A 15,488-nucleotide genomic window follows, 5' to 3' on the forward strand; every position below is an offset into this window, starting at 1 on the left:
TCAGAGATATGCTTTTGCCATCGAATGAGTACTTTTTTTCACCAGACAAGGGGATGTTTTTCCTTATACTTAAATAATTATCATTTTATATAAACTATGGATCTATTGTTATTATGGAGCTGCTAAAATAAATGCATGCCTTATATTCTATAATTTAATTGTACATGATAAATAATTGTATTAGTCTACACAAAATAAGCTTATTATTTTAGCCTTCATAATTATAAATTACTATAAAACAAAAATTTCCCTTACCAGCATACTTTTATTGCTAATAACTACTGCTAGTTTTCAGTTGGCTTTCTTTGATATTGCTAGTGCCTTAATTTTAAAGTTGAATGAATGAGTGAATGAACAAATGAATGAACAAAAAAATTAGATGTATAATAAGGCTTCCAGTAAGATTTTATGTGTATATGCAAATATTCAAAATTCTTCTCAATGAAATTAGGAGTTGCATATGCTATGGTATCCTGGTGAGGGCAGCAAAACATTCAGCCTAATTTTAAAAGGAAATACTGTTCTATGTAAACTATAAGTTATTACAAAATCCAAAGTGAAGCTCTTCAATCCCAGAGGAGGTATCCAAGGACAAAACAACTATACTTTTCATCAAAACAATCACTATATCATCACCATTTTCTAAATCACAGTAGCTCTTGTATTTATTCATCCATTCATACCATATACCTATCTATCTAACTATATATATATCTCAAAGTCGTGGACTAGTATGATCTTAGGAACCACCTAGTATAACCTCAAAAGATAATAACATGTCTGTAATTGAGAACTAAGAGGACGCTCATTCCTATTAGTTATGACTAAGTTGCAATTGTACATGCAGCATATATTTTTTTCTAATTTCTTTTTTTTTAAAGATTTTATTTATTTGACAGAGAGAGAGAGACAGCGAGAGAGGGAACACAAGCAGGGGGAGTGGGAGAGGGAGAAGCAGGCTTCCTGCTGAGCAGGGAGCCCGATGTGGGGCTCGATCCCAGGACCCTGGGATCCTGACCTGAGCCGAAGGCAGACGCTTAACGACTGAGCCACCCAGGCGCCCCTAATTTATTTTCTATTTTAATGATTTATTTAAAGTATCAAACACCTTAAAATATGTTTTGTGGTATATTCAAGTCAGTAAATGTAATAGCATGTTCTGATATCTAATTTGAAGGTATGGTCGGAAGAGAGTCTATAAAATGATTTAGCTCTGTTTTTATTTCAATATACTAAAGCTAAATAGAAATATTATATTTTGATGGACTATAAACATGTTAGTGGCTGAATCAATAACATTTATTGAGCAGATACTGCATTGTTTTAACAAATATTTACTTGATGCTGTCTCACGGTAAAAAAAAATTGTATAAACATAAGAAATCTTGAAAATACATTATTTTATTGACTTGACAGTTGTTTAGGAATTCATTGCACAAGTGAGTAGATTTTTCTTTTCTTTTCTTTTCTTTTTTTTTAGGTATACAGTTTAACTGAAAACCAAGTTATTAGCTACAAACAGTAGTGATGAAGACGGCAGGTGGAATGAGGAGGAAGGCATAGAGAAACCTGGATGAGTTCAAATGTGCTTTTGGAGTTTTTACTCTGAAAAAATAGGAATGGCTCTAGAAACCTGAAATGGAACCTTAAAATTTTCAGCCTTTTCGGTGAGATACATTATGTTTCTAGTTACTTCAATGGTAATAATCATTTTGTGGAAAACACTTTTTTTTTTTTTTTAAGTAGACTCTATGACCCAGTGTGGAGCCCAACTCTGGGCTTAAACTCAGGACCCTGAGATCAAGACCTGAGCTGAGATCAAGAGTCAATGCTTAGGGGCGCCTGGGTGGCTCAGATGGTTAAGTGACTGCCTTCGGCTCAGGTCATGATCCTGGAGTCCCGGGATCGAGTCCCGCATCGGGCTCCCTGCTCGGCGGGGAGTGTGCTTCTCCCTCTGACCCTCCTCCCTCTCATGCTCTCTGTCTCTCATTCTCTCTCTCTCAAATAAATAAATAAAATCTTAAAAAAAAAAAAAATTTAAAAGAGTCAATGCTTAAACACCTGAGCCACCCAGGAACCTTTGGAAAACACTCTTCTAACTGAAAATATTCCATTGTACACACATGTGTCTTTCATGGTATCCTCTTAGTTTTTGTTTTAAAAAGTGATTTGCATATGTGTTTAATTGATACTATAATTTGAAATTTAAACACATACTTCCAGATGCTGAGGCTCAGAAATTACAAATTTCTTCTATATTCTGAGCCACTAAAGGAAAAATAAATTGGCAATGTTACTATCTCTTATTTGATACATGGAATTACAAATTGGATGTTGTTTTTATTTTTATCGTGAGAAACTGAAGAATAAATATGTACTGTGAACTTACTCTGAATGAGTGTAAAGCACAGTCCTATTTCCAAGTATCTTTAGCCTCGACAAGAAAATCAGGCATAGATACCCTATAAATTAAAAAAAAAAAAATGAAATGTGAAGTAATTTGGAAGTTTGTAATTTGTAGACAGATAAGCAAAGATATAAAGTAAAAAAGTTCAGAGTTAATCCTGAATTGTAATAGTCATCCATTTTTTTTTGTTTAAAAATTTATCTTGAGTATCTACTCTGTTTATTCCTGTTTCCCATGGGAATGTCTGGGGAGGACATACAGAAGTCAGAAAGTGATTTGATGAGCATGAGATCAGAATTAAAGCATGTAAGTGGATACACTTCCCAGGACTCACTTTTCCCCTTAACATTCTTGGATGTGAAGAATTTTGCCAATACATTTTTCTTTGTGATTCTCCTTTTATTTTGCTCCATTTCTAATGCTTTTCTTTTTTTTTTAGGTTTCCTGCCATGATACTACAGTATCTGTACATGTCTTTACCTAATGAGCTGGTCTTTAGGGTGACATGACATGTTTATCATCAGATAGTCTGTACCTAAAGAAGTATAAATATCATGGAATAATTAGTGAACAAACCCTGCTATTGCCATTCATACCACTGTATCGACCATATCATTATTTTGAGCACTGGAATATGTATATATGCATATACATACACACATATGTACATATGTACATACACACATAAATTCAGTTTACAATTATAATGGGAGATAGGGCATACCTATGATGATAACTACCATGAGACAGAAACGGAAATATGCTCTATGGATTCTAGTAAGTTCACACTTACATTTATTGGGGAGTAAGCATTACAAAAAAGGAACTGTTGTTTTGCAAGCTTTGCTCTGGCTCTCATGTTTGACTTTTGATACTTTTTAACATGTCCCGCCCTCCCCAGATTTATTGAAATTCAATCAGTATACAAAAAATGACACATAATTAATGTATACAATTTGATGAGTTTGGACATATTTATACACTCATGTTACCGTCACCACAATCAGATAAACAGGGTAATAAATATATCCATTACCTCCAAAGGCTTCTTTGTGTCCCTTTGTTTCTGTTTAATGTTGGGGGGGATAGGCTAAGAACACTTAACATGAGATCTACCCTCAACAAATTTTTTTAAAAGATTTTATTTATTTATTTGTCAGAGAGAGAGCACAAGCAGGGGGAGTGGGAGAGGGAGAAGCAGGCTCCCCGCTGAGCAAGGAGCCCGATATGGGACTCATCCCAGGACCCTGAGCCGAAGGCAGACACTTAACAGACTCAGCCACCTAGGCATCCCTACCCTCAACAAGTGCACAATACCTATTGTTAACTACAGTCACTGTATTTTCATCATATTCTCAGGAATCATCAATCCTCCATGATATAAGAAATAGTTTGGGAGAATCTAATAAAGCTTAGGTGTGCATCTAAGGTTTTGCTCAGCAAATTTACATAGTCATACATTTTAAAATCTTTCACAGACAGTGAAAAGCAAGTAAAATAATGTCCACTTAGATAATGAAGACAGTGATTTACAGTTTACAACATGCCTTTGTGTCCATCACTTTCCTTAATCTTCAGAGTATAGACATGAAATGGACAGGGCAGATATTGCACAACCGATAAATTGTGCCTCTTCTGTTGAGCTGCAAAATGTAGTGATTAAATTTATCTTTGAGCATTAATTAGTATTCTTTGTGATCTCAATTCTCTTCCACCTCTTTTGATTGGTTTTGGCATATTTCTTATATTTTTTAGCATTTTTAATTTAATTTGATAGTGTTTTATACTTTACAATTCAATAGTTGGCTAAGATTGAAAACTACTCCTCTCTTCTGTTCATATCATCTTTTCAATTTTTAACACATGCAAATATTTTGAAATCTATAAGAAGAAAAGAAATAATTGTGGTGAGTACTTGGCTAATATTACAAGACTTCCCTTTCTGGGGCGCCTGGGTGACTCAGTCAGTTAAGCATCTGATTCTTGATTTCAGCTCAGGTCATGATCTCAGGGTGGTGAGATCCAGCCCTGCTTCGGGCTCTGAGCTGTGTGTGGACCCTGCTTCGGATACTCTCTCCCTCTGCCCCTCCCATCCCTCTCTCCCTCTCTTTCTCTCTCTCTTCCTCTCAAAAAAAAAAAAAAATCCCCTTTCTCCTTTTCTTTTTGATCTCACTCATTTATTAATGCATGTGCATACTTCAACATATACAATGATAAAAAAATAAAACGGTCTACATCAAAACATTGTTTCACATAAGAAGATGAATATTGCCTCTAAAGTATTATTTCTGAAGGCATTGGCATTTGTGTTTTTCACCCAGCTCTTGAAATAATTCAAATTTATCATCATTCATGGCACAAACAGTTATGAGCATTTTTTAAGCTTCTTAACCTTTTACAAAAAGCAGACTGACAGATACTATAATGTTACTTGGAAGGAGGCTGTGAAGCATACAGAGCCCATTTATCTTTGCAGACAATTAAGGATTTAAACATGGATTAGGCCATGCAATCAAGTAGTTTGTACATAGATTACTTGGTCTTGGAACCCTACCAAATTATTTGAGTACAGCAGTGTTATTTCACCAAAAGCTATTATAGGAACAGCCTTAAAAACTCATTCCTGTATTTGCTCTAAGGAGTTATTACGTCATCCATAATATCACCATTTCTCAGTGTCTTCTATACAAAAACCTATGCCGAAAATATCCACTTAAATTCAGTACTTCTCAAAAAATGTGGTTTTCTTAAGGGAACCACAGTATTGTCCCCAGTTTTGTCCCCATATTACAAAGTAACTCTCCATATACTATTTACTTTCAGAATTTGGCCATCCACTAAAGGATATTGAAAAATACCTTGCACCGAGTGCACATATTTATAAATGGAAGTAGACTATTGGAAAGTAAGAAATACTTGTTTAAAAGAACAGACTATGAGCTGTGGTGATTAATAACATACAAGTATAACATTTTTTTATTATGCTATCCATACTGGTTAAGTGTGGAAAGAGAAAATAATTTGACATCCCATAAGTAATTTTGCAGATGTGACATCCCATAAGTAATTTTGCAGATGTGAATGCACTTTACGTGGAAGCATGCCCTAAAAACTAGCAAAAGTGTTATTATCCATTTTCATTTGGACACCATAATACTCAAGAGCAAATGCATAACCAAATTAAAATGCTTCTGAGGACCTATGGTCTGCAGGTTGGGTCCTGATGGCCTTTTCCAACTTGTTTTCTCCCTACAAGTATGCCTATATTTTGCTATTTTGTTGTATATATTTCCTATAAACTACCACAAATCCTTTGTGGAACCAGACATGCCATTAATTAATTGCTTAACTCTGTGCAGCCTCGCTGTGCCAGGCCCTCTGCCAGATGCTGGAAATACAAAGATAAACATGACACAATCCCTTTTTTCAAGGAGTTGAAAACCTAGCCAAAGTGGATCCCATTTTTATGGTACTTTGGAATATAGCAAGCTCTCCCACATTATCATATTTGATATACACACATGGGAAATTTAAAAAGTGCATTAGAAGTATGTTTACTCTTCCTGGGCACCGAACTGCAACAATTATTTTGTTCAATAATAGATCCACTGGGATGATGTTGCTAATGTGTGAAAACTCAAATCTGAAGTTATCCTGGGAGCATAACTAGAATTTTGGTGAAACACCCTTTGAATCCACTGTGTTACTGGATTCTGCTTTTGCTTCCATCATTACCGAATCTGTAGATCTAATATTTATCTTATAGATAATACCAATTGTGTACCAATCTGCATTGCTTCAGAAAAGGTAATTGCATTACCTCCAATCCAATGAAACAGAACGAGAAGAATCCAGAGCCAAAGATCAGAGTGAAACGATACCGTATTAAGAAAAACCTCTAACTTATTTATATTTTTATGCCTTTAAATATTTTAAATATGTAAAACAAAATGATTTGATGACCGTTTACCAAATAATAGTGACATATATATTGATAATGTAATTATTTGATTCTTATTATGCAAAATAGAAACTGCAGCTATTTGCATGACCTACTGCTCTCCGTGGTTTTGTGTTTTAATTGACTGCATTTTAAGAATAGATTTTAAAACAAGGCCATTTATTCTGTCATTGGTTTGCCCCCCTCCTCTTCATCCCATTGGTGAGGGAGGGAGTCGGGTTCCGGGGTAGTGGCTTTTCCATCCTCTAGCATGGCCAAAACACAAGACCTGACGCGGTCAATAATTGAGATGGATAGCAGGGGAGCTGGTGCAGCAAACCATTTGCCAGAGACATGTGTGCTGATACTAGTTGTAATAAGACTAAAATGAAAAAAGAAAATAAATCTCTTTTTTTGCATAGATTGGGAGAGCAATTTCAACATGTCTTTTGATTGACATGCTTGCAGATGTTTAAGAACTGGGAAGCAAACTGTAATTTATGGAAAGCGGATTTTGCATCCGGTTGATTTCCCTCAGAAACATTTCACTGAAATATGACATTTGATTTTGATTTTTCAAGACTACCTCAGAGACAAAGTGTTACGTGCTATCTCTCAATGCTATTAACATATTTTGTGTGCTGGTAGTGACTATCAGCAAGTCTTCCTTCAGCAACACGAGGAATTATAAATATGTTACTAAACAAGTGGTAAAATCTGGGAATAGACCATACAGTTTCAGTAGGGGTGAGATCACCCCAAGGGGGAAAAATTGACTCCAAAAAATTGGAGTGGCAGAATATTAGATATTATAATAGTTTTTGGACCTCGACAGGTCACAGGACATACAGGATATACAGAATAATCTCTATTATGAAAATTTCATGGGTGCAGGATTAGGAGAAAAAAGTCTAAAAAGGCTTTGGGGTGGGAAATAATAATGGAAAAAAATAAAAGTTAAGAAACAACACTATAGGGGCACCTGGGTGGCTCAGTCAAATAAGCGTCTGCCTTCAGCTCAGGTCATGATCCTGGAGTCTCAGGATCGAGTCCCGCATCGGGCTCCCTGCTCAGCGGGGGTCTGCTTCTCCTTCTGCCCTTCACCAGGCTTGTGCTCTCACTCACTCACGCTCTCACTCTATCAAATAAATAAATAAAATATTTTTAAAAAAAGAAACAATAGCATAAACCCAGTCAGTTAGGGTTTGAAGCTATATACTTAGTTTACCTAGAACTAATTTATCGAGCAAAAGACAAAATTTTGCTGAACTGGTAAAACTATAAATAAAATAGAAATAAAACTGTGCTAAATAATCACCTTCTAGAGAGTTTCATAAAGGTGTTCTTTTAATATAAGAGAACTGAAAACAAGTACAGCTATGAAAATTTCAAGTAAGTTATTAACACTACTTATTTTTAGATTAAAATAAGTAAATAAAGGATTAAAAGTATGAGCAAAATAACATGTTTTTAATGTCTTATGTTTTAATTAATATATTTATTTCCAATTTCAAAAGGGATGGAATATTTAATTATCAATAAGATATTTTCATTTCAAATTAGTAACATTTATTACAGTCCAAAGATGAGAGGCATTAAAGGGTAAGAAAATTTTTATTGTGTATTTGTTTTAATTATTTCCACTTAGTTCTTAAATCAAAGGGACAGTATTTACAATTTGTGGTAGTCATATTCTTCAAAGACAATTATTTTTATGCAGATTGTATGCTAACAAATAAACAAACAATTCAAAGTAGTGAAATTCATAAACATTGCAAATAAGCTCACTAATTAAGCTAAATTCAACTAGACTTAAGCACTTTGAGGTCAATTACAGTGATATGTAAAAATAAATGGCTATGTACAAAGGCATTTTAGAAAGTTACTGTAAAATAAACTTCTGCTAAATCTGCCTCTTTAATTAAAACCTATTCTACAAAAAAAAATTATTCAAGAAAACAAGTTATTGTATGAGTTTTAAAATGCAAATCTAGTATCAGTCATTTCTGACATAGCTATTAAACTAGTAAATTTTCTTTCTTTATTTAACGGTTTTCATTATATTTGAAATAATCTATGCAGATATATTTTCCAGGCCGGTCAATGGATTTTTTTAGCATGATGGTTTCAAGCTGTGCTGTACTGAAAAGAGGAGGAGTGAGTAAAAAAAAAAAGTAAGACAGGAAGAGAATATTATAAAGATATAGACAAAGAATAGAAATTGTCCATTATGTCTAAAGGTTTATGCTGGTTATTCATCCCAAATTCTACCAAACCTTCTACCTTTAGACATTTATTTCTCTTGATCAAGAAATTGTGTATCAAGAACAGAATCTTATGTTCTCAAAAATAAGTTATTCCAATTAAATTGAAAAAACAAATGATGATAAATAAGATTTAGTCACTTTTCCAAAATTCATACTAATTGGAAACAACCAACTAGAGACAGAAAACCATACTTCAGAAAACATATACACACACACAAACATATGCATGTATACCTCTATCTGTGTGTGTATATATGTATATGTACATATATTTGTTTATTAACTTATATAAGTAGGTACTAGATATGACATCACATCCTAGGCTTCATGATCGCCTTAGAGGACAAAGGCTTTGAACAAAGCAAAATGTTCCAGGAAAGGGATACCTCCCTGTGATTTAGATATGAATTTAAGATTGTAGTTGGAAATTGAGTATAAGCGTCGTATGTTTAATAAATGGCTGAAATAGAGGTGCTTGTTCAAGAAGAAACAGAAACGTAGCTAGTTAGCCTAGCTGCAGGGACACAAGTAGAAGGAGAAATAACAAAGTTCTCTCAAAGGAATTATGCAAGCCATGCAGCATCATATGCCAACATCAGCTTACCTTCTAGGGTGCTCCTGGAGAAGTAATAACTGAATATATGACTAAAGGGCAATGAAGTTAAAACCAAACATATCTACTAGGCATAAAGCCTTATTTCTCAATGCCACTTTTGAAGTGACACTGTGGGTTTTCAAACATGATTATAAAATTTAAATTCCTGTTCTGTATGTCTGCACGATCATATTCGATCATATTCTGAAACCCTGAACCATCATTGTCTCAAAAGTAGTCCCAAATTACCTACTTTTTGTACAATTATCTTTGATAAATGAGCATTAGAAAAAGGTTTGGTAGAATTTGGGATGAATAACCAGCATAAACCAGGACTTTCTGGAAAAATAAGGTATAGTTAGTCACTTTATTCCCACTTCAGATCAGTCTGATTTCCTGATTTATTCAAGCAGAAAAGCCATTTAGAGAAAGGTAACTGAGTAGCTCCCAGAATCTCTGGAAAGATCAGAGAACCAGGTTGGGTACATGGACAGGAAGGAAAGTGGCTCCATAATCAAAACTGGTTGAAATTGTGCCATAGCACTCCTCTGCTGAGGATGGTGCTACCAGTGCTCTAACCGGCAGCAAAAAGCTTGCAGCAATTCCTTCGTCAGCCCTGGACCCTGAGAAGCCCTTTGCCACAATTGTGCTGGGTATTCTCATTACTGCCATTGCTACCACAGCCAGAGGTAACTCTTCCATTTCTTTTCCCACGTGTCAACAGGTCTAATTTCAAAATCCAGACACGTGAGTTTGATTGGCCAGACCAAGTCATATGATCTGCCCTAGCCACCAGGAGATCTGGGAAAATGGGTGTCTAATGTTTTTATCACTTATGATAATATATGTGGTTTATCTCCAAATAAGACTTAAAAAGTGGGAAATTGACTAGTATTAGGAATGGAGTAAGAGATTCCCCCATAAGCACAGTGTCCACCTAAGTATGATTTCCTGAGTTTGATGCCAAAGCCCATATTTTCACTTCTCTAGGCAACTGCTCATGTGAAATAATGCTTTTTCACAGCCTAATAGTTACCATAAATATAAGAACTGACAATTCCAACTGATTAGAAAATAACATGTTTTCTAGTTTAATAAATAATATTTAATCCTTTTTCCTTAGGCAATTTAAATGCCCTATAGGATTTCCATTTTTCATAATATTGAAATCAAAATTAGTTACTAATACATAGTGCTTATGCAAAAATCTAAAAGAGATGGTGTTGACCTTTTTTTTTGTCAGCCCCTTTAATTAAACACTGCCATCTGAATAGACACTAGCCATCTACATGATATAATTTAATGGCCATCACAAAAAGGCCTCCACCTCTGTTAAAGGCATCTCTCTACCTGGTCTGCAATGGTGCACGTGATTCTACCTTTAGACATTTATTTCTCTGGATCAGGAAATTGTGTATCAAGAATCAAGAGTGAAAATGTAAGTCATGGCATTGTCCGTCTTACAGTTTTGCATTCTGGTGTTTTGCATACGGTAGGTATAAAATGATATATTATGCTTGCAGTGTATACATGTTTGTGTGTGGTTAGTGTGCATGTGTGTGTGTAAAAATAAATTAGTGATTTTAGTGCTGTTTTTGGAAAACTGATGAAACAGAATATGGGTCTAATACATTTTTTTAAGTGGTATATCATCTTGACATCATATAAACACTTGTAAGACAGATAGTCAAGTTTTGTCCTGAAATAAGTCCCAAGGAAGACATAGTAATGCATATGACAAAATAATAACAAAACTAGTGGGACAAGGAGAAAGATAAAGAAAGAAAAGATTTTATAAAAGAAAACAGGAGGAAAAAAGATAATTTAGCCTCTTTAAGATTTTGCCATAACTCTGAAAAGACTAACAGAATAGCAAATAATACGTTTGTTTTTTATACACTTTTAAAATCCAATCAGTAACCTAAAAAGTTAGCCTCACTGGGTCTACAGACTTTCATGATTTTTTAATCTTCTGTATTCACAACAGCTAATTTCACAATCCACTTCCCCTTGCAAAAGCAGCAATGCATCCCTATCATTAGCATCATCACACATTTCTTCGTTGTCAGCCAGGTGCATGGTACTATACTAGCTCTTAAGGGATACACAAAATGTAGGTTAGAAACTCATTTTCTAGAGAATAAAAGAATTTCATAAATATATGCATGATAATACAGGAAGAATATATAAAGCGTAATGCATGGAAAACATGAAACCTAAAAATGTACCTAAATAATTCACAGATTGTATCACTTTCCCAGGTAACTAGTCTGTGAATTAATTCTGTCTTTGAGCTTTCTACCTCTTATGATCTGTCCCACTCAATTTATCACTAATTCGCATACTGCTTTATTTCACTGATGGGGTGTATGTACCATATGTATTATGTGCCCAGTACTCTGCTAGGTGACAGATATAAAAATATAAAAGGGTTTGATCTCTGTCTTCAAAAATATTACATTTTAGTGAGGAATCAATGCTACAAACAATTTTTAAAAGAATACACAACTGGGGCACCTGGGTGGCTCAGTTGTTTGAGCGACTGCCTTCAGCTCGGGTCATGGTCCTGGAGTCCCAGGATCTAGTCCCACATCGGGCTCCCTGCTCAACAGGGAGTCTGCCTCTCCCTCTGACCACCCTCTCATGTGCTCTCTCTCTCTCATTCTCTCTCTCAAATAAATAAATAAAATCTTAAAAAAAAGAATACACAACTTACTAATTATTTTACTCAATCCATTAAGGTGAAAGGGACTCAGATACATAGGTGGCTTGATCTGAAAAGGACTCACAGAAGTAATTTTAAGCTAAAATATATCTCAAAACTTGAAGAGAAATGAAGAAGGCTAACAATATACTCAATAAGTAATCATAAATTGAAAATTATTTGCTCAAGTAAATGGGTCAGGATTGGCTTCACTTTAAAAGTACTGAGCTGATTGGAAAATATTTTAAATAATAATAGTGTTGGCAGAGGTTTAAGAAAATAACAAATCTCATCTACTGCTAGTAGAATATAAATTGGCAAAATTTTTGAATAGGCAGCTTATCAGTTTGCATCAAAAGTCTTAATATTTTTCCTACACTTTGATCTGGCAATTCTACTTCTAGGATTCTATAATAAAAAGATAAATAATAATGTTCACAGTGATTTGTGCACAAGGTTGTTCTTTGCAGCATTACTTATGAAAGCAAAAATTTTAGTAAGAACTAAATATCCAACAATGTGAAATTAGTTCAAAGAATTATTCTATGTCATACAAAGGAATTCAGCCTCTAATGTAATACAGTAGTGGTTGTTTAATAACAATGAAAATGTTCACAAATAAATGTTAGGTGCAAAAAGTATATTGCAAAATATATGTGTGTATGTTTATACTAATTTCTGGGTGTTAGAATTCTTTAGATTTTACTTTACTTTTTGCTGTTGTTTTCAGTGTTTTCTAAAATCTATACAAGTAACATGTATGCTTCACCTTAAAAATGTAATGCATTCTTTGTAGGAAACAAAAACAGAATTATTTTTCTGTGAGTAATTATCTGCAGGGCCTTGTAAGACAAATTTTAAAAAGTAGAATAAGTTCTGTTAAAAACAAAATAACAGACCCAAAATGGAGTTGCTTATGCTAAGCCCCACATTACGAAACTAAGACTGAATTAGTTTTGGCTTTCCTAGAAGTGGAACCTTAAATCACCACTAGTGAGGTAATCTGCCCTAGAGACCCCTGCCATGCCCTCAAGAAAAGTGACCTTGCCACAACCAATCTGATTTTTGCTAGTATAATTTCTTTGTTCCAGCTCCCTTCTGCCTATAAAAGTCTTTCATTTTGTACAGCTTCTCAGAGCACTTCACTATCTGCTAGGTAGAATGCTGCCCAATTCGTGAATTGTTGAGTAAAGCCAGTAAGATCTTTAAAATTTACTCAGTTGAATTTTGTTTTTTTAACAATTATTAAAAGATTATACTTAAGCACCAATTAATATAAACAATTGTACAAATATGTATTCTCATTTCATTGTAGTACAGTACATAGTATAGTATGGTTGACTCTTGAACAACCTGAGTTTGAACTGCATGTCCCACCATTATACAGATTTCTTACATTAGATACACTATATTACTATAAATGTATTTTCTTTATGATTTTCTTAATAACATTTTCTTTTCTCTAGCTAACTTTACAGTAAGATACAGTATAAAATACATATAATATACAGAATATGTGTTAATCAACTATTTATGTTATTAGTAAGGTGTCTGGTCAACAGTAGGCTATTAGTAGTTAAGTTTTGGGAGAGTCAAAAGTTATATGAGGATTTTCAACTGTGCAAGGGGTTGTTCAAGAGTCAACTGTATATACCTAAGAGTGTTACCCTTTTCAGGCAGAACTTTGGTTGCTTGATTTATGTTAAATTTAAAAAAAGAAATAAATTAGAATTTCCCTGTATACAAATTTACATTTTTGATCCATGTTCTCCCCAATATGTCCAAAATAGAGATTCATATGAGTTTTATTAGACAATGAGACTTTACGAGAAAATCAATTCCAATCAAAGATAGCTAAACATATGACCCAAAGCAGTATAAATTTAAAGTAATATAAACATGAAGAAATGCTACGTCAGGACACAAGTAAAAATGTGAAGGTATTTTTTTTTTTTTTTTGAGAGAGAGAGGGAGCTCCTGTGCACATGTGCAGGTGATGGGGGAGGGACAAAGGAAGAGGGAAAGAGAATCTTAAGCAGGCTTCATGGTGGGGCTCCATCTCACCACCCTGAGATCTTGATGGGAGCTGAAATAAAGAGTCAGTTGCTTAACCAACTGAGCCAGTCACGTGCCCCTGTAAAAGTATTTTTACATGTTCTCCTTAGTTTTCTGTTTATTTCATTATAAATAAAAGCTACATTTTGACAAGCAACTAAAATTTTTTTTTTCAGAATATGTTTTATGGTTTTGCCTTCAGATCATGTAATGTGATCATTATCTTGGTACCCCACTCCTAGAAAATTTTTAACAATCATACAAAAAGAAAATAAAAAGAAATAGGTGGAAACCTTACATTCTAAGCATGTTAGTTTACAGGTGTAATTGATTTATATTCTCATCTCTTAGTTTACAATTGTTATCACAGAAGGAAGAATTCCAACAACCCCTTTATCTTGTGAAACATAGGTAAGAATAGTAGTAGATTAAACTCATCACTAGTGAATTCTATTCTACAGTGCTTTTTACATTTATTCTTGGTTTCAAGCCCTAGTGGATATGCAAATACATTAATAAAACATCCCAAGTCCAAATGTGAAAAGTCTAAGGAAGCAAGAGACATTGGGACTTTTCTGAAATTATTTTTAAAGATTTTGGATTCAGAAAAAAGAGCCTGAAGGGACCAAAAATTCCATAAACTTCAATGAATTAATTTACTAGTAAGGAAACTGACCCATGGAGAGGTTAACTAAAGTAACAGCATTTAGAGCAAATAAGGAGTTAAGAGTGAGAATAGAAGTTTAGCTTATTGGTGTGTAGCTTTGTTACTTTTGGCAAAGTCAACTAGTATTATTCAATCTTGGTAAATTACTCAATACTCCTCAGTTTCAGTTTCCACATCTATAAAATAGAATAACAATATCAAAATCACTATACATAAGTTTTCAGTAGTTCCCTCTAGAATAAAAAGCATGGATAAGAGAAGGCTAAAGATGGGCTTCCTATATATAATTTTGTGTTTCTTAAATAAAAAAGAATTTCTTTTTAAAAATTAAAAATCAAAACTGAATACTTTTAAAATTATTGTGCAGAATAAATAATGAAAATATCTTTAATTAATGTTGGTTATGTTTTCTACTCTTCCATCTTAAATATGTAGTGCATGTATGGAAACATCTGGAAATTTGTTGACACTTGGGGGAAATAGATAATAAACTGATAATTCTATTTTTAATCTTAATGATTCTGTGATGTGTACATCTAACTTTTGTCACTTGAGAGATGAACCTGTTTGAGGAAGAATAAGAAAATATGAACACTTAATGATACAACTGAAATCCTTCTGGCCACAGCCCAGAATAAAAATTACAGCCCTGAGCAAATATTATCAATTCTAATCATCATCTGGAGTATCCTTTATTTCAGGCTCCTGAGATCATCTGTTATGAGAGGCAAAGCAATTGAAGTAGTTCACCTGAGCTCAAATAGATATAGTAGAATCCTTTTAAAAAGAGTTCATGCCTAAGAAATGTTCCCCTAAGGCATTAGAAATGTTTAGATCGCATACACATTGCCAT

Source organism: Mirounga angustirostris, unplaced genomic scaffold, assembly GCF_029215605.1.
Source record: "Mirounga angustirostris isolate CCGP_5_RB_7025 unplaced genomic scaffold, mMirAng1.0.hap1 SCAF_3, whole genome shotgun sequence".
NCBI classification, from domain to species: domain Eukaryota; kingdom Metazoa; phylum Chordata; class Mammalia; order Carnivora; family Phocidae; genus Mirounga; species Mirounga angustirostris.